General features: G+C 40.3%; 1 pseudogene; it reads right to left on the bottom strand.

Moving 5' to 3' along the window:
* Positions 1 to 659: 659 nt before the first annotated feature.
* LOC104995096 overlaps positions 660 to 25,562 on the bottom strand; it is a 26,952-nt pseudogene continuing 2,049 nt past the window's right edge.

The following is a 25,562-nucleotide window of genomic DNA, read 5'->3' as shown; positions in this document are numbered from 1 at the left end:
GAGAATTATCCATATACTAAGAATTCATCAGGCTGTTCAGGGGGGTCGACAGAATCTACTAGGATGACACCCAGTGCAGAGCGGGTCAGAGGTGACTGGCAGATTTTGCACAGACTTAGAGTGTGGCTGACTTATTGAAATGAGAGTGGGGAAGGGCTGGGGCAGAGTAGTGGTGGATCCACCAGATCAGCTGACATCCCAGGAAGGTTCTTGTCTACTTAGCAAAAAGCCTTAGGTAGGCTGATAAAACTTTAAAGTATGCATTTGCTAGAGACTTCTCAAGGGAGGGATGTAGTAGGAAAGAGACGTCAGAGGGCTAGAAATACCTCTCATTTCTTCTTTTCAACTCTTTATTTTCTTGATCAAGCATCTCCTACAATCAGAATTTACATGCAGTTGCAAACAAATTTGACAATGAAGTTTATGTCCCTGATATACACCAACGAATCACTATATTCACCCATGTTAACCCAAACCTTTTTATTCCTCCATGTCTACACTACCAGCCTTCAGTAGTAACCACCATAATGTACTCCAATGGCAAAAGGTAAACCACCTGTTCTATTGATAAAAATTTAAATCAGGAATAAGTAAACAGAAAAGGCCTTTTTTTTTTTTTTTTTCCCTGAAAAGGTTTATTGTGCACAGAGGGGAAGTGTTCAGTCCTTCGTGGCTGCCGCTCTCCTCATGATGGCCAGGACGTGCTCAGCTCCTCTCTCTTCCTCTTGGTGTGGATGTGTCTCCACCCTTTTCTTGATGACCTTGAGGGCCTGCTCCTCCTTGGAGACCGTGAGCAGCTCCATGGCCCGCCACTCATAAGGGGTGAAGCCGCACACCGCCTGGATTGTGTCCTTCAGGAACTTGGTGTGTGTTTGGTGACGTACCCATGATGGTGGCTGTGCCTCAACTTGCTCATGTTCTTAGTCGCCTGGTGGCCCTGAGGAGATCCACAGCCACGGGGGAGCGGCAGAGCCCTGGCTGCTGCTGTTCAACTGAAAAGGCATTTTTAAAATGAAGTTCTTTTTGGACACTTAGGTGCTGATTCACTTTATTAAACAACCAAACAGAGAACTATGTCAATTAAGTGGGTACAAGGTTTCATTTGACTCCAGGAGTTTAGAAAGGGTGGTATAATAATGTTACCAATAAAACTTACCTATTTTGGCAAAATTCGTCTTGGAATACAAATGTCCTTAGTATGAAAATGATTCTTCATTTTCTCAGTTGGAATATGATCAGTGTTTTAACCTGCTGATCATGAGACAGTGCTTCTGTAATTCAGGAGGTCTGAAGTCCATCATTTCATTTCTGAAGGGACAGGAAATAACAATAGGAGAGCATTCTTCCTTCACCCTGCCATAGCACTTTTGTTGAGCCATCAGGCTCCTGGGGCATCTTTTTATATCTGTCCTGCTGAAATGAAAAAGAGTGGTTAGTGTTTTATCGAAACTGTGGTTCTAAGATCTTTATTTGCTTAGTCCCTCAGTTGTGTCTGACTCTTTTCGACCCCATGAACTGTAGCCTGCTAGACACTTCTGTCCCTGGGGATTCTCCAGGCAGGAATACTGGAATGGATTGCCATGCCTTCCTCAAGATCTTTATGGCAGGTGTTATAAGGGACTTTCTCCTTCCTTCAGACTTGGAGTAACCAAAAAAAACCACAAAACATTGTCTGCCTTATGCCTTAACAAAATTTAGAATTGTTTCAAAAAATGGGAAGACGTAGTAGTCAGAGTTGTATCTCTGTTCTAGTTACTGTATTTCTAGAGGGTACCAGGTTTTAGGAGTGAGCAGACAGGAGCAGCCAGGGTGATACCCAGCTTCAAAGACCATTTCTCAATAGTCCATCAACTTGCTAGTGGGATGATCCATGGCAGAGGAGGGAAATCGGCTGAAGATCTCCATGTTAGTTCTTGTTCCCTTGTCATAAGTAAAAATCAGGTGTCTAGAACATTATGGCTTCTCCTCTTGGCCGGTTAATTTTTATGATTCTACCATGGTAGTAATACATGCTGAATAAAGGCTGTCTTGTAACCAGCAGAAGAATTTGGATTAGTAATTGGGAAGTCTCTGGGTACTAAAATAACAAATATCTCTGAACCAGTGTTTCAGAGATAACAGAGAAAATACAAGGGTTTGCGGTCAGGAATCCAGGTCTGACATCTAGGAAGGTAAATACAAGGAGGGAAAAAATGTGAGAGAAGGTACTTTGAACCAATTATTATTTTAATGACAGTTGCTGGAGCATGATATAAATATTTACTGGATAAAGACATAGGATTTCCCCTGTATTCACATATTTAAAGCAGAATATGAGGATCGGGGTGGGAGGTTGGACTGGAAATTATCTAGATCCTTTTCAAATGTAATTTCTATGATTTGATGGCATCCTTACATCACTCTGAACACTATTCCCACTTAATTTGCAATCTCCAATTAGCTTTGCAATTATAGTTTTAGTAAAATGCTTCACTGGTCTTCACTTCTAAATGCCTAATGCTACTTTACTAAAGAAAACAAAGAGATAAACAGACACCTTGGTGATAAAGGTACTTGGCCTGTGTCAATAGTACTAATATTTCATCTTGCAAGAGATTCAGCACTTATTTTATTTTATTTTTTTCAGCACTTATTTTAAAGCATCCTGTTTGCTGTGTGCATATGCGTTGAACATTACCATCTAGCTCAAGAATCTCATCTACAACTCAGAAGATATTTATAGTCATGTAGCGGTTGTGTTTTTGAAATACAAAGTATGGCTTTATGTTATCAATTTTGATTTCTGTAAGTCATCCAAGAAAACTAGTCTCATTACTCCATAGTCCTATCGCCAAGATGAATTCTGGCTATCTTCCATGTTGTTATTGACTTCTTTTCTAGGAAGTAGGGTTTATATAGTTCTAAAAAGGGCTTCACTTTTCACTTTCATTTATTGGAGAAGGAAATGGCAACCCACTCCAGTGTTCTTGCCTGGAGAATCCCAGGGACGGGGGAGCCTGGTGGGCTGTCATCTCTGGGGTCACACAGAGTCGGACACGACTGAGGCGACTTAGCAGCAGCAGCAAAAAGGATTTACCGCATATACAACAGTGCATCGTCAAATTTAATCTTCTAATGAAAGCAGGGAAATAGCCAGTTCCCTTCTAACTACGTTACTTAGAGCTTACAGTTTAGGGACACACGGGAGTTTAGGAAGGTACCTAAATCCTGACAAGGTTTGAATCGATGTATTATCATTCATCCATTATCTAGCAATTTGTACTTGGCCCTTCTATTTCCCCTAGAGATTTTAACCTTTATAATAGTAGTAGTATAGTTATATATTTTAATTATGAGCTAAAGAATTATACTCTGCAAATATGGGTTACTTTAAGGCTGTGGTAAGATAAATCTCTTTTACCGTCTTAAAAATCAACAGCAAAGTGATGGCATTGATGAGATGGTAGGGATCAAAAGTAGACTAGCACATGTTCCCAAATGGTGGTGTGCATAACCCAATCTCCTCTGTACTTGCCTAAAACACAGATATCTGGGGACCACCCCTAGTTTTTCTGCTTCCCAAAATTCAAAAGCAGTGACTCAAGGACCACATTTTGAAAAATACTAATGTCATCAACAGTAAATGTAATAATAAATTTAAAAAACAATGTACATATGAGATTTTATCAAGCCTATAGGTAAAGGTAGGCAATTCCAGACATAGTTTTTTGAGAGTTATTTGTGTAGACATCCCAGGGGTTCACACACTATGAATGGGAATGAACTCGGGAGGGAATAAAGTGGAGATGCCTGTTGGTGGTGATGATATGACCGTTTGTTGAACTATGACTATCTTCTGGGCACTATGAAATGGTTTCACGTATAGATGTCCACGTGCTAAGTTGCTTCAGCCATGTCTGACTCTGGGCAACCTTATGGACAGGTAACCCCACAGGCTCCTTTGTCCATGGGATTCTCCAGGCAAGAATACTGGAGTGGGTTGCCATTTCCTTCTCCAGGGGATCTTCCCAACCCAGGGATTGAACCCAAGTCTCTTGTCCCATGAGTTGGCAGGCAAGTTCTTTACCACTAGCACTACATATAGATAAGTCATTTAATTTTCATGATTCTCAGAGGTAGCACCCCAAAATGAAGGAATGAGTGAAATTATTTAGCAGTTACAGTCAACAGAATAAATGTAGATTAAGAAAATCAAAAGAGTAAAACTTCAATCAGAAGCAGATAGATTAATAATCTATGTCTATATATCAATAAGTAGGGGGTTTCCCAAGTGACTTTGGTAAAGAATTTGCCTGCCAATGCAGGAGATACAAGAGATACAGTTCTATCCCTGCCTCGGGAAGATTCCCTGGAGTGGGATATGGCAACCCACTCCAGTATTCTTGCTTGGAAAATTCCATGGACAAAGGAGCTTGGTAGGCTATACAGTCCATGGAGTTGCAAAGAGTCAGATATGACAGCGTGCATACACACAATCTATAAGTGAATATACATACTCACTTTCAGAAGCCTAATCACTAATCGTTCATACGCATGCTCTATTTTTAAGCTTAGAATTAAGCCAGGGATGATTAAGGGAAGAAACTGTCAAAAAATAAATACAAAAAGAATCAGAGCAGGGTAAACTGGTTCTCCAAATATAGACTCTTAGGAGTGAGAGGAGGAGTGGCGTTTGCCCAGCCAAGTTTCACTTTGGAGGAGAACTCCCAATACAGTGTAACCACCAGGGCAGCTTTGGCAGGGCTGTTTATCATAGCCAGCAAAGGGGAGGGTGGAGCCCTTTTTCTGACAATGAAAACTCTTCACAGAGTTCGGTGAGAACAACATGAGCTCACTCCCTAAAGATCTCAAAATTCAACAGAATTATAAGTCATGAAAAATATGTTCTTGGCTGTAGTACTTTGAAGTTACATATAATGTATCCTTTCATGAAGCCGAACGGTGTAACTTCTGTGATTACTAAATTATCTGAAGATAAATCAAAGGGTACAGTTTCAGTTATGCAAGATGAATAAATGCTAGAGATTTACAGATAGAATACAGCATAGTGTTTATAGTTAATACTGTATTGTATGCTCTAACAGCACACACAAGAATAACAGCAACAGAAGAGGACGAAGAAGAAAGAAAGCAGGAGAAAACTTTTGAAGGCGATGAATATGTTTATGGCATAGATTGTAGTAATGGGTTCATGGACATAGCCTCATCACCGAACTCATTAAGTTGTAGACATCAAATATTTACAGAAAAAAAGATCAGCTGATTTGGGGGTAAATATGATTTATAATCTGCAAGATATTCTGAAAAACTCATGGATTTCAGCCTTGGAGACATGATCAGACCTGCAGCCTAATCTGACCGCAGTCCTAACTGTACTACTGACTGCCTGAGATTCATGTAATCTTTTCCCCTTCAGCTTCCCCATCGACCAGTGCAGGGAGAGGCTAGAACCGCGTAGTCTACAGGGTTCTGCCCAACTCCATTAGTCTATACTTTAGTTCATTTGTTTTCAAAAAGACTTTTGCAAGACCACATGATTTACCTTCTTCAAGAATAATAGCAATGGCCTCAAGCTATTTTAAGTAAGCATCCATAGGATATTGAGAGACATGATGGGGAGCCTATGGCTGCTGTGTTGACACCATTCTACAGAATACATGGTCAGAGGTAGGCAGAAGGCTACTGCGATGATCCATGTTTTGACCAGGCTGATTTAGCAAAAGTGGTGAGAAGCATTGGATATATTTTGGATTTACGGCCTGTGGGTTGTTAGGGAAAAGAGGAGTCAAATTTTTCTATAGTTTTTGGTCTTAAACAACTGAAAGGCCAGAGTTGGCGTTTACTGATAGAGAATCAATGTGAGGGGCGGGGATAGGGGAATGACAGCCCATATTAAACTGAAATGCCTACTAAGGATCCAAATTGGACCCAAATTGGATATCTGAATCTAGAGTTCAGGGGAGATGTTTGTGCTCGAGAAGTAAATTTGGGAGTGATCATCCCCACGTGAATGGTATTGTCTCCACAAGACTGGATAATGCAGTCTAGGGAGAGAGGGTAGCTAAAAAAGGGAGTCCAAGGATCAAGTTCTATATCACACCAATGTTCAGAAGCTGGGAAGATGAGGAAGAAGCAGAAAAGAATGTGAGAAGAGAGAGCAGTGAAAATGGAAAGAAATAGTTTCAAAGAGCAGGGAGTGCCCTGTATATTGTATTGTGTGTTAGTCGCTCAGTCATGTTCTGACTCTTTGAGATCCCATAGAATGTGTAGCCCGCCAGGCTCCTCTGTCCATGAAATTGTCCAGGCAAGGATACTGGAGTGGGTAGCCAGTCCCTTTTCCAAGGGATCTTCCAGACCCAGGGATTGAACCTGGGTCTCCTGCATTGCAGACAGATTCTTTACTGTCTGAGCCACCATAGAAGTGCTAGGGAGTGCCTTAGGTCAAATGCTCTTACAAATACAGGCAGTAAGAAACCTCATCTACCAGGGAAAAATCCAGTATCAGTGGGACCTACTTTATCTATCTCATCTTCCAGCTACTGCTTTGTACCTTGGGACAGCAAGCATAGGAAAGAAGGAAGATTTTTTAATTAGATGTATTCAAATAGGTGACAGATACAGATATTCAATACAGATAGGAAACTATCCATTTACCTAAAAAAAATTATCACCTGCTTCTAAATTCAGTCTGCTAGGGTGCCATGTAGTAATTTCTTCAAAGTAGAAATTTTATCTTTCTGTGTTTTCAGTAACCTGATGACGCAGTTGATGCCAGCTATCCAAATAGCCTACTTTCCAACTGGAAGAATGCACTGTAAAAGGATTAAAAAAAAAAAAAAGCATTTTTTCCCTTCTTTTTTGTACTCATCATGTGAATGTATTGCTGGACTTCCCTTATAAATAGGACACATGAAATGAATGCATGAGCTCTAACATAATGTCTTGATTCAGTTCAGTTCAATCAGTCAGTTGTGTCCAACTCTTTGCAGCCCCACGGACTACAGCATGCCAGGCTTCCCTGTCCATCAACAACTCCTGGAGCTTATGCAAACTCATGTTCATTGAGTCAGTGATGCCATCCAACCATTTCATCCTCTGTCGTCCCCTTCTCCTCCTGCCTTCAATCTTTCCCAGCATCAGTGTCTTTTCCAATGAGTCAGTTCTTTGCATCAGGTGGCCAAAGTATTGGAGCTTCAGCTTCAGGATCAGTCCTTCCAATCAGTCTTGTGATTAAGGGACACATTCTAGGCTCAGTTTCTCACAGCGCTTTGCCCATAGCTCTCTCAGCAGTCCCTCTAGCCAGCACCTTTGATGCTAAGATCTGTCATTTACAACAACTCTTAGCTGCTCCCGTCCTTTCAGCTCTGACTACTCCAGATCAGGTGTTTGCCAGGTAGTCTGTGAGGTCACCTATATTTTTTTCACTTCTTCAACTGTGGGCAGAAAGCAACTCTGACAGCTAACCAGAAACTCTGGGTATGAGTCTAATCTCACTTGTCCAGTTGCTTTGTAGGAATCAAAGAAAATTCTTCCTGCTTACATCATTCCCCCAGCCCCTCGGCTTTGTTGTTGTTGTGTAATTGCTAAGTCGTGTCCGACTCTTTGTGACCCGATGGACAGCAGCCCACCAGGCTTCTATGTCCATGGCATTTTCCAGACAAGAATACTGTAGCTGGTTGCCAGGGGATCTCCAGGGGATCTTCCCGATCCAGGTATCGAACCCATATCTTTTGCTTGGCAGGCAGAGTCTTTACCACTGAGTCACCTTTGAAGTCCCTGTTTTATTTGATCCTTTTTGCCTGTGGATTTCAGAATAACATTTATGAGGATGCTATTTTCTCATATGCTCAGAGAGAATGCTCTTCTTAGTGGTTTTGGGGTCCTTTTCCTGCCTGTGGTCTTGGAGAAGAGTGACTCAACCACATCATTATTAAACTTACATTTTCTACAGTATAAGTCAATGGATGCTTAAAGATTCTGGTTTTCAATTATGCTGATCCTGTTTGTATATGTGCACACCTTAAGAGTAACCCAGTAAAACATGCTGCCTGCTATGTTAAGCTGCGCCTTGCTTACCTGACATTACCTGAAGCATATGCTTGTCATAACATAATTTAGCATTTTATTCTGTTTCCACAATCACCTTAAATGCCACCAGTGAACAGTACGTTCACTGGTGTTTTCTTTCCCTCTTATTTATTGCGATGAAGTATTAATTTATACCAATAAAAACAAAATTATTTTCTGTATTTACTTCCTAAATGTTCCACAACAGATGTGAATTATTGTACAAAGAATAAAAAGAAGAAATACACCAGCAAAGAATTTCTACTGTAATTTTTTTTTTTTTGCTGTTCTTTATTTAGTGTTATTATTAAGGAGTATGGCTTACTTCCCAGTGACTTTTCTAGCTTAATGAGGGATCCTGGGAATATCAGTTCTGGGTGAAGACAATAAGCATAAAAAACAAGATACATATGCCTTTCCCTTAGAATACAAATATAAAGCCCAATCAGTCTGGAAGGCAAAAAGCAGCACAAAAGGATACTTATAAAGGAGGCCATAAATACCCTGAATTTGGGGGTGCCTAAGTCATTCCAGGGGATAGTACTACATCACGTGTCAGTCTTTAAGTGAATTTGATTTCTCTGTAGGTAATAGAGATTCTCAGGTGGTTTAGATGGTAAAGAATCTGCCTGCAATGCGGGAGACCTGGGATCGATCTCTAGGTTGGGAATATCCCCTAGACAGGGGAATAGCAGCTCATCCAGTATGGTGATATATATGTTGTGAATATAATCCTTACCATTCTAACTTTAAAAAAGTAACCTTTCACTTGGAATAATTTTGGATGTACAGAACAGTTGCAGAACTAGAACAAAGAGTTCCTGGGTACCTTTTCCTCAGTTTCCCCAGATGTTAACATCTTACATGATTATGATACATTTGTGATGATTAAGAACTTAACCTTGTTATACAGCTATTAACTAAATTACAGACAATTCGAATTTAACCCAGTTTTTTTTTCAACTACTATGCTTTTTGAGGATCCAATCCAGGATACTACATTGTATCTCCAACTTTTGGGGAAAATTAGGACTGAGAGTTAGAACTATAAAGACCTCAGACAAAATGGATAGCTACTGAGGTTTGGAATCAGGAAGAGTTAATAGAAATAACAGATGGGAAAAACCTTGGCTTCAAAGATGTACTATCATTGTTTTACTTCAAGCAATTTATATATCTAATGCTACTGTCAGGTCTTCTGGTATTCTCCTTTATTGTCAAGATTTAATAAGGGCTCTTTTAAGTCATAATATTGAAAACCCTATTCACTGTGCTATACTCCTGGACTTAAGTGAAGGGCAGTATCTCAGAGATTTAGCAGCAGCATCTAGATGAAAGTGAAGTCGCTCAGTCGTGTCCGTCCGACTCTTTGTGACGCCGTGGACTGCAGCCCACCAGGCCCCTCTGTCCATGGGATTTTCCAGGCTAGAATACTGGAGTGGGTTGCCATTTCCTTCTCCAGGGGATCTTCCTGACCCAGGGATCGAACCCAGGTCTCCTGCATTGCTTTAACCTCTGAGTCACCAGGAAGTGTATGTAATGTTCAGAGATACAGTTATCTTCATACGCTGTTACTATCTTCTGTGTCTTATCTCCTTCCAGTTTATCCCTTATCCCTAGACCCGTAGCTATAGTAAACATCACCATGTTTCTTTAGTTTGCTCATTCACCCAAAACAAGTATTGAGAACCACTTTGTGCTAAGTACTGTGCTGAGCTCTGTGGACCCATTAGTCTTTCGAGTAAACCCAGACAGGATAGCCATGCTTTACTGTACAGTGGGTATTCCTAGAGTGCTTGTGCATGCCTGCTCAGTCACTCAGTGGTGTCTGACTCTTTGTGACCCCATGAACTATAGCCTGCCAGGCTCCTGTGTCCATGGGATTTTTCAGGCAAGGATACTGGAGTGGGATGCCATTGCCTCCCCAGGGGATCTTCCCAACCCAGGGATCAACTCTCATCCCCTGCAGGCAGATTCTGTACCACTGAGCCACCTGGGAAACTCCTTCTCCTCTTCACCAACGCCTAAATCATCCACATAAGAGTAGGTTGAAATTCTATTTCCCCCGAGAAACCTTTTTTCCTACTCCTCAGACATACCTAGTCACTCCCTCCCGTAGCTCTTTGCTCTTAATTCGTTTATAGTATTTATCACCAAGTGTTGTATGAATTGTTTGCTGTGTCTGTCTTCCTACTACAGCGGGCTTCTCTAGGTCAGGGCCTGTGTTTTACTCATCTTGTAGTCTTTAGCATTTAGGACAGTGCCTGGCACAGACTGTCTGCTCAAATATTTGATGAGTAAGAGACAGAATGAATATTTGCTGGTCATGGATAGAATGCACAAGACAGTCGATCTTTCCCTCCCAACTGAACATTCACTAATCCCCAAATTAACTTTCACAAAATTCCATGCAGATCATTTAATTAGTTCAATTGAGGAAATAAGGAAATAAGACTCAAAGAAGAAATTGTAAGTCTTTAAGCAATTGATACAGATTAGAATTGCATGGTCACAATTAGATAATCAAAATTTGTGAGTTAGCAAGGAAAAGAGAGAAATGTTTATGGATGGAAACTCATTGCAGAATATTTTATAAAAATGATGTGTGATTTACCTCAACTGTCTTATGTGGATAGAAATTTCTTTAGTTTGAAAGTTATCAATGCGGGTATATCAATTCCCTTGTAACACAATTGGTAAAGAATCTGCCTGCAATGCAGGAGACTTGGGTTTGATTCCTGGGTTGGGAAGATCCCCTGGAGAAGGAAATGGCAACCCACTCCAGTATTCTTGCCTAGAGAATCCCCATGGAGAGAGGAGCCTGGCAGACTACAGTCCATGGGGTCGCAAGAGTTGGGCACGACTTAGCAACTAAACCACCACCACCAATGCAGGTAAGCAAAGTCTCTGTTGCTGCTGGGTGGTAACTGATTTTCTGGGAAAAGAACTTGAGTTAGCCTATTGAAATCCATGATGTCTAACTTATAAATAGTCCCTTAAACCTGGGGCAGGGGTCACAAAATGCCAAATGGGGCCAGGTCAGTAGCAGAAAGGAACAAAGGCAACCGTGCAATAAACTAGGATATGGGAAGACTTGTGAACTAGGATCGTGCCTGACCCATCTCAAAGTGACAGCAGTTACTCTAATTCAAGGGACAGCTGACGTGCAGGAACGTAGGGTCAGTTTGCTGTAATTTCTGGTTTTTTTTTTTCTCTTTTACAAGAAGCCAACTATCTAAACTTTTAAAAATAGAAACTGTATTTTTATACTAACAGTAAGTTTTAAAATGATCGATATGGTATAAGTGAATTCTCTTCCACTGATGGCAGGATAAGTTGTTTTGAATCAACCTTTCCACTGAGAGCAGCTAGAGAAGCTAGACTAAATATTAAAAAAAAAAAAAAGAAGAAGAAGAAGTATAAAATCAGTGCAAAACCAGCAAGACTGTGAAGAATTGTGAAGTCAAGATCGAGAAGATGATGGAAGTCCATAGAGATGAACCTGATATTTGGGTCCACTTTTCTCCTTAAAGTGATTGCTGATTTTGAAAGCTGGGGCTAAGAGGATGAGAACTGAGAGCTTTGGATGGACTCACGAGGTAGTGCTTGCCAAGGAGTAGAGATCTTGGTCAACATCTCAAGCAGTCAGTTTGGACTTAAAAGGGCTATAGCCAAGAATAATAGTGAACTGGAAACAGACCAATTCTCACAGGAATTAAAAAAACCCAACTCCAGATGAGCTCCATTTGCTGATTAGATTAAGGAGTTTAGGGGTTATTAGTGCCCCTAACCGGAGAGGGCAATGGCACCCCACTCCAGTACTCTTGCCTGGAAAATCCCATGGACGGAAGAGCCTGTTAGGCTGCAATCCTTGGGGTCGCTGAGGGTCGGACACGACTGAGCGACTTCCCTTTCACTTTTCACTTTCATGCATTGGAGAAGGAAATGGCAACCCACTCCAGTGTTCTTGCCTGGAGAATCCCAGGGACGGGGGAGCCTGGTAGGCTGCCGTCTCCGGGGTCGCAGAGTCGGACACGACTGAAGCGACTTAGCAGCAGCAGCAGCAGTGCCCCTAACCTAGATGCCTGCCTAAAGCATATGAACCTTCTCTCTGGCAACATACATACATATATACATCATTCATATAGCATCATACAAAATCTCTTGACAATTATAATATACAGTGTCTGGTGATCAATAATAATCAGCTAAAGAAAGAGACAGGTTATGACCAAAATCCAGAAGAAAAATGGACAAGACAAACAGACCCACATGGGATCCAGACACTGGAGTTTTCAGACACAACCACCATTCGTATTTTAAGGAATTGAAAGACAAGATGAAAAGTGTCTACAGAGAACTAGAAACAATAGTAATGAACCCAAAGAAATTTTTTTTTTACAGAATTGAAAATTTATTGACTCTGTAAGCCATAAAAAACATAACCAGGATATTAGATTTTTGAGCACTGCCCTAAACACTGTGAGTGCAGACGTAGCATAAATGGCACCAGTGCGGAAGATAAAACAAATTCCTTTCTTTAAGAATATTGCCAATTGAAGATTGTCCTGGTTTACAGGATAGCATACAGCATTTGGCAGAAGTAATGAAATGTTTCTTTATGGGCCACAAAGGATAGTAAAGATTATAGTCATCGAACAAAGCTGAGGGAATTGATGAGGTTCTGTTAGCTTTCATCAATGACTTGGACCTCCCAGAGCTCTTACATATAGGAATTAACCTAAACAAGCCTCCAACCTGAAAATCATACCTGAAAAGTTTTGATATGGAAATGCTGAGAGATGGCATACTGGGTTCCATAGTCTACAGGATCAAGAAAATCTAGGTTTGATACCCGAATCTTCTTCTTACTGTGAGTGACCCTGGGCCAGTTACTAAACTTTCTGAATGTCCCATTTCTAAAATATGGATAAGAGTTGATTTGTTGATCTTGTGAAGAAAATTAGAAAATGCATGTGAATTTCTCAAGCACCATAGAACCGTAGAGTTATTGGCACAGAGGTGTCTTTCCCCCCGTCTTCTCTCTTCTCTAACCCACCTAGAGCCCCTTCCACCCTGTTTCCTCCCCCATGTGCATCTCTGCATTCTCTCCTTTTCTTCATTCCTCTTTTTATTTTGGGAGAGAAACAGAATCAGCTTCATATCATTAATTATCATCATCTAGAATTAATATATTTTCCTGAATATATGTTAATATCTATCTGAAAGTGAGTCTATTTTAAAACATCAGTGATTTAAATTTATTCTGGAAGTGCCAAAAAATGACCTTTTTACTTTTCTCACAATATGTCCAGAATAAAATATCAGTAGGAGTTGCCTGTTCAAACAAAATCTATTAGGTTTTTTTTTTTTACTTCCTTGCCAAGGAGAAAGGGTTACAGCTTTATATTTGTGTGTGAGATAGCCTCCCTCGTGATAAGCAAGACAGCTTAGCGGGGTCCTGAGTCATCAGCAAGACCCCCAACTGCTTCAGTCAATGCACAGAATGCTGGCAGAGGAAAAGCTTTTGAATAGATAATGATCTAAAACCTTAATTTTTGAGGCCATCTTTTCTGTCTTCCACACTCTCTTCTTTTAAGTGTACATTTCTATTAAAACATACCATATTGATACTGACAAATATCATGAGATATGCAAATTTTTGAGAAAAGTCTCCATTACAAATTATATTGAAATATACATTATGGATAAAATGCTTTTTTATGTGTCATTTTCCAAGAGGTCTTCACTAAACTAAAAAACAGAGAACAATTTTATGTCAAAAACACATTATATAAGTACATTCCATTTTCAATCTATGTACTTCAAATATTAGTGCTTAAGAGAATTGTAACACATTTGCTTCCTTTTATATGAAAAAAACCCTGAAACTTTGCTCTTTATTAAAGCTATTTAGATGTTTTGTATCTGATCTCTATGTATTTTCTACCTCAATTTTAACATCTCACTATGATAAGGATGGTTTTCCTCCAAGTTAACATCAGAAAAATGACAATATTCTTAAAGAATGGAATTTATTTTCTGCAGTAAGATACAATTACTAGTTAGTCATACAAAACTCTAAGAGTCAGGGCAAACACTGTTGAACTGGATAGTCCTACAAATTTTTTTTTTTATCAGCTTAAGTAAACAAAATACATTTTGCAGTTTTAATTATCACACACGAAAAAACATTCTCTTCACTACCTCTTGCTACTTTCTTACTGGAAAGAAATATTAATTTAATAATTATGCATTGATAGCTTATTAAAACCAGGGTTGGGGATGCCAATCAGCATAATCTGACCAGTGTCCACAATCAAGGCACTCATGGGTCCAGGTGCCCAGGGTGTGCCCAGTTTCCTAAAGGTTTTGAAGGAGACATTCTCACAGGTTAGTTTGTTTGTGTCTTTCTCTCCTCCCCTCCTCATCCCCTTCCTTCTTTTTAAAAAATAAATGTTGGCTTTTAGAACAGTTTTAGATTTACAGATGGAGAAGGAAATGGCAACCCACTCCGGTGTTCTTGCCTGGAGAATCCCATGGACAGAGGAGCCTGGGAGGCTGCAGTCCATGGGGTCGTACAGAGTCGGACACGACTGAAGCGACTTGGCAGCAGATTTACAGAGTCATTAGAAAGATAGACTGGAGATTGCATATACTCCACACTAGCTTCCCCTATTATTAACATCTAACCTTGATATCATGTATAAATGTAATTCACAAATCAATCCTGGTACATTGTGATTAATTATAGTTTACACTTTATCACATTTCTTTGGTGGTGGTGGTTTAGTCACTAAGTTGTGTCCGACTCTTAGGACACTTTATACTGAGTTGTCATGTCTCCTTAAGATTCCTCTTGACTGATTTCTTAGACACTCCTTGTTTTCAGTGATTGTCAATGATTGTTTTTTGGGTGTTTTTCTTTATTGAAATATAATTGACTTAGAATATTATTGGTTTCAGGTGTACAGCATAGTGACTCGATACTCTTACACATTCCAAAATGATCACCATGACAAGTGATCTTTGTTTTTAGGAATAGTCTGTGTTTGCCTAAAAAAATAAAAAGACTTGATCATAGGCTGAGGATCACATCTTGCGATTATTTTTCTAGTTGAGGCAGAGTGCCCCCTCAACTAGACAGTCCTTTGGTGAGGGCCGTGCAGGGTTTATTCAGCACTGCTCCTGAGTACATCATCACTGCCCATCATCAGGGGCTCTTCTCTAAGCCCACCCACGAGGCACCTCCAGGCAGCAGCTGCATTTCAAATCACTTTCCTGGCTCTGGGCAATGATGTTTGGCCTCTCTGGACCATTTTCGGTCTACCTCAGCCTCTCCAGAATTCCAAATATTTCTTTACGCCAAAAGTCCTAATTGCTTTTTAAAACTAGCAACGAATTCCAAATTTTCATCAGCAGAAATCTTGTACCTCTTTACTCAAGGGCAGAGAGAACTCAGTCTTTAAAACCCACAATTGCCTGGTCTCTGCTTCCTGGAGAGGAGGGGAGTTATTTGCATTCATCTTTCTTTTAGAACCCCTAACAACTTCTAATGCAGAAAAGAAGACAAAACAGCTGAGTTTAAATTTCAGAACAGAATGAACATGCATAATTCTGCTAGACATAATCACAGTAGCAGAGTTAGCATTGTTAACAGAGGTGTCTACTAGATGCTGGAGGAGCAAACAGGAGGGAGAAACGAAAACTGTCGCTAAGTAAAAGGAATAAGGGTGAGCAAGACTATAAAGCTTCTCATCAGTAATATCTGAGCTGCTGCTGCTACTGCTGCTAAGTTGCTTCAGTCGTGTCCGACTCTTTGTGACCCCAGAGATGACAGCCCACCAGGCTCCCCCGTCCCTGGGATTCTCCAGGCAAGAACACTGGAGTGGGTTGCCATTTCCTTCTCCAAATGGAGAGAGCTGAGTCTTCATAATATGTGATGGGCAGTGCCAGCATTTAGAAGCCTAAACAAAGACACAAGGGCATGAACAAGGGCGGGTTTAAGGAACTGTGAGTACTTCTGAACTGGTACAAGTGGGAGTGGGAGGATATGAGATTGGAAAGGCAACCAGAAATCAATCAGATCGGAGAGTGCTTTTCTGCCCCTCGAAGGTCTAAGATTGCTGTTGAATGCTGTGACGTTAGGTTACCTTGCTGGCAGAGTAGTGTGGTTTAAGATTGAGATCAGAAAGGGTTAGGATAAGAAAGTCAAGAGTTAGGGCGCTCAAGGAAGAGATGTATAACCCCATATGGGACCATTTGGTAAAATGGTAAAACAGCACATTTAAATCTTGGCTTTTAGAGGTCTTAGCTTGCTGAGCCTGTGGACTGACTAAGAGTTGGCAGTGTAAGGCTTAAGACTAGGTTATATGAGAAACTGAAAACTTTGACTGTCTGGGACCGAGATGCTCTTTGGTCCAAGAGGAGTCCAGAGGCTATTTGCCCTCTAGTGGCAACCATCAAGTATTTTCTACCTTGCTGGAAAAGGACTAGAATACACAGTACAGAACAATGCTCACTGTACTTCATGAAGCTGCTTGAATTACTACCTAGAGTCGAATAGCTAGCTTAATACACAGCCTAATATGAATTAGTTGAAACAGAAAAAAAATTTTTTCATAATAAAAACCTATCATACATACCACTAGGTAATAACATTGTCATTGAAATTACTTATTGCAAAGTTTTAATATTATGTTTAATAGGCAGGAATGAAGGTTTTTAAGTGCAGAGATTTAATTCTTTTAAATGTACAACCTAGGAAGATATTTGGAGGTATAGAGATAAGTGTCATTGCGTATCCAAGAATCTATGTTAGGTTCTCTGGCTGTTTACTTTTTTTTGGCTGTGCCACACAGCTTGTGGGATCTTAGTTCCCTGGCCAGGGATCCAACCCAGGGGCCCCAGCAGTGAGAGCTCTGAGTTCCAACCACTGGCCTGCCAAGGAATTCCTGATTGTTCACTTAGAGTCTACTACACTTGCCATCAAGGGAACTCTGGCCACCAGTTTAACTTTATAGAGTTTCCAGTTCATGTCTTTGTTTTTCTTCCTTTCTTTTCATATAAATGCTTTTTATCCTACTGCTGTGCTATGCTTAGTTGCTCAGTCATGACTGACTCTTTGCGACCCCATGAACTGTAGCCCACCAGGCTCCTCTATCCATGAGGATTCTCCAGACAAGAATACTGGAGTAGGTTGCCATGCCCTCCTCCAGGGGTTCTTCCCAACCCAGGGATCGAACCCAGGTCTCCCACGTTGCAAGTGGATTCTTTACCATCTGAGCCACCAGAAAAGCCCTCTAGGAACATTGGCTTTTTGAAAGTTTTTGATCTTTAAAGTGTATAGCTTTTTGAGAAGTAACATTTTCTCCTGCCTTTGCTAAAGGCATTTCTCCAAAACATTTCATTATTTATTTATGAGGGAAAGTCTTCAGAATAAGGTAACAGTACCACTGGCCTGGCACAGCCTTTGCACACAGCAGCACATTCATAATTGATGGAAGGGTCTATGCCACTGCTGCAGTTAGGGCAAACTCAAGGTCAGGTCTCCGGGAGAGCAAACCCTGTCGTTACTTTTCTTAAGAAATGAACAAGAAGCATAAGTTTAAAACTATCTAAAAACAGACACGCGTGTAGAGTAGGTAGGGGAAAGAGAAGGAGGTGTGGGAAAGAGGAGAAAAAGCAAACTGAAGGCAACCAGTCTAGAGGAGTATCTTGAGCTATGCCTTGCTAAGAAAGCAAGTTTTGTTTTCTTTCTGAGCTGTCTGTCCTATTAGGGTAGGTTAATGATTGGCCACTATGTTAGCCACTTTTTGCAGGCATTTAGGCCCACAGCGAAACTGCAAGTCTTTGAGAAATAAGAGGATTAAATTGCGTTAGGAAATTCTGGTCAGATGAACATCAAACAGGCAGATAAGATTCTTCCTGGAATGCTTCTGCCCAGGTTTCTTTCCCTTGGAAGTGATATGATCTCATCAGAGAATTCTCCTCCCTCGATGACTAACAATGAAATGTAAAGCTATTGACACAGAATGATACTCACCTGTGCAGCTAAGGGAGTGGCTAGGGAAGTGAGTTACAAAAGATATGCACAGGGTAATGCCATTTTTGTAAAATATATGTATGTACATTTATTTATATACATGTTTTTATCCCTATGGCCTTCCCAGGTGGCACCAGTGGTAAAGAACCTGCCTGCCAGTGCTGGAGACTTAAGAGACATGAGTTCAATCCCTGGTTCGGGCATGACAACCCACTCCGGCATTCTTGCCTGGAAAACCCCCACAGACAGAGGAGCCTGGCAAGCTACTGTCCATAGGGTTGCACAGAGTCAGACAGGACTGAAGTTACTTAGCACAGCATTTTTATACATAGTTTTTTTTTTTAATTTTTTATTTTGTATTGGGGTATAGCACATTAACAATGTTGTGAGTTTCAGGTGAACAGCTAAGAGACTCAGCCACATAGACATGTATCCATTCTTCCCCAAACCCCCCTACCATCCAGGCTGCCACATAACACTGAGCAGAGGTCCATGTGCTACACAACAGTCCTTGTTGGTTATCCATCTTAAATATAGCGTGTGTACATGTCTGTCCCAAACTCCCTAACTGTACTTCTTCCCCACCCCTGCAACCATAATTATGTTTTCTAAGTCTGTGAGTATCTTTCTGTTTTGTAAGTTCATCTGTATCAGTTCTTTTTTATTTTTTGTACATGAATTTGGTGAATATAAAACTATCTGGATATGCTCTGTTAGTAAGGATTAGCTTAGGTGGTGAGATTGTGGATAATCTGAGTCCCACCTCCCTTTTTAGTTATCTGTGTTTTCTGAAAAAAATTTTTTTAAAAAGGATATAAATGTTTTCTTGAAATAGAAAAGACAGTTACACTGTAGGTAGATAACTATTTGAAAATACTCATATTTATGTGTATATATACGACTGATCTGGGCTTAAAAAATTATTCAAACTCAGGAACTTGAAAAAATAAAGATGAATGCTAATCTTATTTTTGAATGGCATAGATATTTTGTGTGTTAAAGCAAAGAAACAAAAAGCAAATATTAATTTATTTTATCACATAATTTTTAAAGCCTCTGTAAGTTTTTAAGTGGTATAGTCCATGGAATTCTCTAGGCCAGAAAACTGGAGTGGGTAGCCTTTTCCTTCTACCAGGGGTTCTTCCCAACCCAGGGATCGAACCCAGGTCTCCTGCGTTGCAGGCGGATTCTTTACCAACTGAGCTATCAAGGGAGCCCTTTTAAATGGAAATACTGTTTGAATAAACATTAGGCACATGCCAAACTCAGGTAAAATATTTACAGTATACAGGACCAATTAAAAATGCACAGAACAACACCCGGAACAAGGTAAGGGGGGGGGGCCATAGTATTATTATTAGTTATATTAATAAATATAAGCCATTTCTTAAAAATCAGTAAGAAGATTAAAAAACTTCAAAATTGGACAAATGAAATGAACAAACAACTCCCTATTATGCAGTGGCAAATGGAATCAAATTTTAACTATCTCAGTGTTATAGAAATGCATGTTAATATATATATACATATACAAATATACATATACAAACACAAATCATTCTTTACCTACCAAACGAACAAAGGTTTATAAAAAAAATTCACTCTAGTGCTGGCAAAGTTTCAGAGAAATGGGTACTCACTATGCAAGGGGGAATATGAATCAACACAAATTTTTCAGATGGTAATTTGTCAGTACATATCAAAACCTTAAAAATATTTATGACTTTCAACTCAGCAATCCCATTCCCAGGAATTTAGCTTAAGGAAACAGTCAGGAATGTTAACATACACTCTTAAGACACTGTAATTTCAGATAGATGCAGGAGTTTATCCTGCAAATAAATTCAATGTGTATAAAATGTCACAGATATGGGGTTATGTATGCAGCTTTGTAATAAAAGACTGTAAGTAACCTAGGTCACCATCAATAGGAATAAGATAAAGAACTTGATGGTACTTCCAGACAATAGAATATTATGGAGGTATAACAAAATGAAAAAAAATAATGTCTGATATAGGAAAAAACTTAGCAATATTTTTAAATTAAAGATACAAAACAATGTAAAAATGTGGAAAATAAGAATCTATTTCTATTTGCTTGTATATTGATAAAAATACTCTGGATGGGTACATGAGCAATCATTAATAACAATAGAGACTTCTGTGGGCGTGTGAGTGGGACACTGGGCAGATATGGGATGAAAATGAAGGGGAAAAATGCTCTTTCATTTGTTTTTTTGTTTTTTAATAATGATTTGATTTTTTAAATTTGATTTTTAAAAACTCTTTTTATTTAATTGGAGGAAAATTGCTTTATAATATTGTGCTGGCCTCTGCCATACATCAACATGAATCAGCCACAGGTATACATCCGTCCCCTCCCTCTCATTGCTCCCCCACCACCCCACCTCTCTAGGTTCTCACCAAGCACGGGGTCGAGCTCCCTGTGTCACACAGCAAATCCCCACATGCTATCTATTTCACACGTGGCAATGTGATCCATACTGTTCTCCCAACTCTTCCACCCTCTCCTTCCCCCACTGTGTCCACAAGTCTGTGCTCTGTGTCTGCGTCTCCACTGGTTTTTGAACACATAGATGCATTTGGTTCTGTTTTTTAACAGAAAGAAGTAAAATTTTAAAAATACAGAATGCAGCTGTAAGAGAGTGTGGAAAAGTCAGGTACATTTTAAAGGTACAGACTGAATAAATATAATACCTCACATTAATTGTTCTTATCCTTTCCTCTTTAAAAAAATGTTTTTTAATTCAATATATACTGGGTCTTAGTTTCGACACGCAAAAGAACTCTTAGTTGCAGCGTGTGGGATCTAGTTCCCTGACCAGGGATTGAACCCAGGCCCCCTGCATTGGCAGCACAGAAGCTTAGCCGCTGAACCACCAGGCAAGTCCCTCCTTTCCTCTTTGAAGACAGAAAAATTGCTTTTCTTCTCTTGGCATCCTAATATGTGAAAAAGTCCCTGCACATAGTAGGTACTCAATTATTTGGGGGGAAATGAATGAATGAATGAATCCATGCAGGTTTAAAAATTAAATTAGTCACCCAAGAGAAAGCCACAAGGACTTCTCACTTTCCGGATTATTTTTTCAGCAAAAACTAAATTATTTTTTGAGAGAAGACTGAAATAAAAGTTCCAAGTAGGTATTTTAAGTACTTACCTCTTTCATCAGTTGTAATCCTAGAGAAGCTGTTAATGTAGATTGTTAAAGCTAAGATAAAATCAAGTAAAATATCTGTAAGTCAACACATCGCCACACTCTGTACCATATAGTTTCATGGTCCAGGTTTATCACTTCCATTCAATAATGTCCCAAATCACTTTTTATTTTCTTGCCAATGAGAAATATCAGGATATGTTCACAACTAAGCCATGACAGTTAATGAGGGATAAACGACATTGAGCTCAGAGAATGTGCTATAAACCATCAAAATCCACCACAAAATACACCAAGTATTAAAAATGATGTAGTGCTCATATAATAGTTAGCACTAGGGGTAATGTTCAGGGGCAGAAATGAAGTCTATGAAATCGGCTAGTGACTGTATATTAGGATTAGTGATTCTCAACACTGGCTGCACATTATAATCACCTGGGGAGGTTTAAAAATTCTGATGCCAGAACTTCACTCCCAGAGAGTCTGATTAAATTCATGCAGGGTGTAACCCAGGCATTCCTTTTTTTTTTTTTAAGGTTCCTGGGGTGATGCTGATGTGAAATCAGGTTTGGGAAATACTGCATTGGAATCTGAGAAGGATGAAGGTAATTCTCTTACAGGAAAAAAGATGACTTAATCAGGTGGTTCTGGCCATTATAACTTATATAAAAATCCAAAATTTTCAGATCAAATCTTTCCCTTTATTTCCTCATCTTCCAGGTCTTATCCAAAACTCCATGCTTGGACTTTAGGTTATTTCCTATAGGTCTGTCTCTCCTGTTTTCATTCTTCCTTCATATTTCCATCTTGCACAACCATAACAAATGGTTTTCTTTGTATCAAGAACTCTGCTATGTACTGGAGGAACCAGAGATCAAATACCAGAGGAACAGAGGAACCAGAGATCAAATGATCAAATTGCCAACATCTGTTGAATCATTGAAACAGCAAGAGAGTTCCAGAAAAACATCTACTTCTGTTTTATTGACTACGCCAAAAACTGTGACTGTATGGATCACAACAAACTGTGGAAAATTCTTCAAGATATAGGAATACCAGACTAGTTTACCTGCCTCCTGAGAAATCTGTATGCAGGTCAAGAAGCAACAATTAGAACTGGATATGGAACAATAGACTGGTTCCAAATTGGGAAAGGAGTACGTCAAGGCTGTATATTGTCACCCTGCCTATTTAACTTATATGCAGAGTACATCATGCGAAATGCCAGACTGGATGAAGCACAAGCTGGAAACAAGATTTCCGGGAGAAATATCAATAACCTCAGATACGCAGATGACACCAACCCTTATGGCAGAAAGCAAAGAACTAAAGAACCTCTTGATGAAAGTGAAAGAGGAGAGTGAAAAAGTTGGCTTAAAACTCAACCTTCAGAAAACTAAGATCATGGCATCTGGTCCCATCACTTTATGGCAAATAGATGGGGAAACAGTGGAAACAGTGAGGGACTTTATTTTTCTGGGCTCCAAAATCATTGCAGATGGTGACTGCAGCCATGAAATTAAAAGACGTTTGCTCCTTGGGAGAAAAGCTATGACCAACCTAGACAGCATATTAAAAAGCAGAGACCTTTGCCAATAAAGGTCCATCTAGTCAAAGCTATAGTTTTTCCAGTAGTCATGTATGGATGTGAAAGTTGGACTATAAAGAAAGCTGAGTGCCAAAGAATTGATGCTTTTGAACGGTGGTGTTGGAGAAGACTCTTGAGAGTCCCTTGGACTGCAAGGAGATCCAACCAGTCCATCCTAGAGGAAATCAGTCCTGAATATTCATTGGAAGGACTGATGCTGAAGCTGAAACTCCAATACTGTGGCCACCTGATGGGAAGAACGGACTCATTGGAAAAGACCCTGATGCTGGGAAAGATTGAAGGCAGGAGGAGAAGGGGATGACAGAGGATGAGATGGTTGGATGGCATCACCGACTTGATGGACATGAGTTTGAGCAAGCTCTGGGAGTTGGTGATGGACAGGGAAGCCTGGCATGCTGCAGTCCGGGGGGTCGCAGAGTCGGACACGACTGAGCGACTGAACTGAACTGAATTGCTATTACAGAAGGTACACAGTCTATATTTTCAGCTTGGCTTTCACTGCAAGCTCTGTCATCATCTAATGGAATCATTTTTCTGCTCAGTTTCCCCATTTGCACCAAATTAGTCAGGGTTGATAACTTCTAAGAATCTTTTCAGCTCTACAATTGTAAATTCTCTATTTCATTACCCATCCCACCAGTAAATATCCATTTGGCACAGTAAAGAATCACCTGCCAACGCAGGAAACACAAGAGATGCATGTTGATCCTTGGGTTGGGAAGATCCCTTGGAGGAGGAAATGGCAACCCACTCCAGTGTTCTTGCCTGGAAATCCCACGGACAGAGGAGCCTGGAGGGCTGCAGTCCATGGGGTCACAAAGAGTCAGACACACATACTCATAACTCATCTTTTGCACATACTCATCTTTTGTAGCTTTCCCAAATATTTCTAAATTAAGTCCATCAAAATCCTCTCTACTGCCCTACTTATTTCTTGCTCCTTTCCCTCCAATGTCATCATTATTTATGCTGTTTCTTCTCCTGAACTGTTTTCATTTCCCCTTAGCCTATCACATCCTCAGTCACCTGGCTCAAGTTCACCTCCTCCAGAGGCTTTTAGGAAATGGTACCACCTTACACCCATCATATTCTTACTCTAAGATATGATGAGTACTTTGTAGTGTAGACCTTCTTTACTCAAAGTTTGGTCCATGAGCCAGAAACTCTTGGACACCTGTTATACATGCAGAATCCCATCCTGCTCCTGAGTCTGCATGTCAACCAGATGCCAGGTGACTTCAATGCACATTGAACTTTGAGATGCACTGTTCTGCAACAGTTTAGTAGCTTCTTTAAAGCTTCAGTGATGGCTCAGTGTTAGTAAAGAATCCTCCTGCCAATGCAAGAGACTCTGGTTCAATCCCTGGGTGGGGAAGATCCTCTAGAGAAGGAAATGGCAACCCACTCCAGTATTCTTGCCTGGGAAATCCCATGGATAGAGGAGCCTGGCCACAGTTCATGGGGCCACAAAAGAGTTGGAAACAGCTTAGCGACTCAACAACAAAGCATCTTCTTTGCGTTTCTAGTTTATTTCTTACTTGGATATCTTTAGAGGTTTTCAGATCAGAGATCCTATCTCCTAATTAAAAAAAAATTCAATCAAAACTTCTAGTACCCTGAACTAGAATAGCAGCACCCTGAACTATTTGTTGAATGAATGAATGCCCTTCCTGTTGACCAAATACAATTATGGGAACAGTCAACTCAGAATTTAGTTTTAATGGTTGATAAATACTATGATGGGCTTACAGAACTTTAGCGATCTTGAGGAAACATCTCACCAAATCTACTTTTTTTACAGATGAAGAAACTGGAGGCCCAGAGAGGGGAATGACTGCAGCTGGGAGGGCTGGTATAACACCTTCTATAATGCTCAGATCATACTTTTTACTTTTCCAGTTTCAGCAGCACCAATCTTGACACCGCCAAAGTAACAAGTAATCACCTCAAACAAATGCTCAGCAATTCAGGGGGATTCATTTAACTCAAGCGTTTACTCAAAGATTATATGCTTTTGCGTTGTAGACTCTCCATCACAATTCAGAGTGCTTATCATGTGTCTGAGAGACTGGTAAAGGCCGAGGATACTGAAATAACCATGAAATAACTGAAATAACTTGGCTTTCTGAAGGTCACTGTCTAATGCAGAAAGTCAGGGCAGAGGAAAAACAAAACATGAAGACACTGAAAAACGGGAGCCCTTCACCTAGACCCTTACAGACAGTGTATAGTGCAGCACCACGGATTTATGGAAGAAAATGCAGTCGGCTCTAAGTCTGATACATTTCTTTCTTCCCCTTACAATCTTAAACTCTTCTGAGCCCTCTGATTCTGTGTGTGCGTGTGTGTACGTGTGTGATTCCAGCACAATGCAGAACACAGTGAGGCCGCAGTGAAACAAGTCAATACTTTCAAAGCCCACTTTATCTACAAGGACAAGTTTCATTTTCTTTTCCCTTTTTACATGAGTAAATGCTATAGTCACCATAGGTGGAAAAAAGGTCCCCTCTCATCGAACCGGGCCCAGCACCCGAGCCTTCCTGTAGAGCTCGCGCCAGTGGGGGAATCCGCAGAGAGCTAGCGGGCCGCGGCGCCCAGCCGCATCCCGGGCGCGAGGAGCCAGGAGCGTCCGCACACCCTCGCCAGGAACGCGCCGGCCACCCTG

Source organism: Bison bison, unplaced genomic scaffold (genome assembly GCF_000754665.1).
Source record: "Bison bison bison isolate TAMUID 2011002044 unplaced genomic scaffold, Bison_UMD1.0 scf7180017864274, whole genome shotgun sequence".
NCBI classification, from domain to species: Eukaryota; Metazoa; Chordata; class Mammalia; order Artiodactyla; family Bovidae; genus Bison; species Bison bison.
Note: the sequence above shows the minus strand (reverse complement) of the source record. Positions and strands in the feature narration are given on the sequence as shown.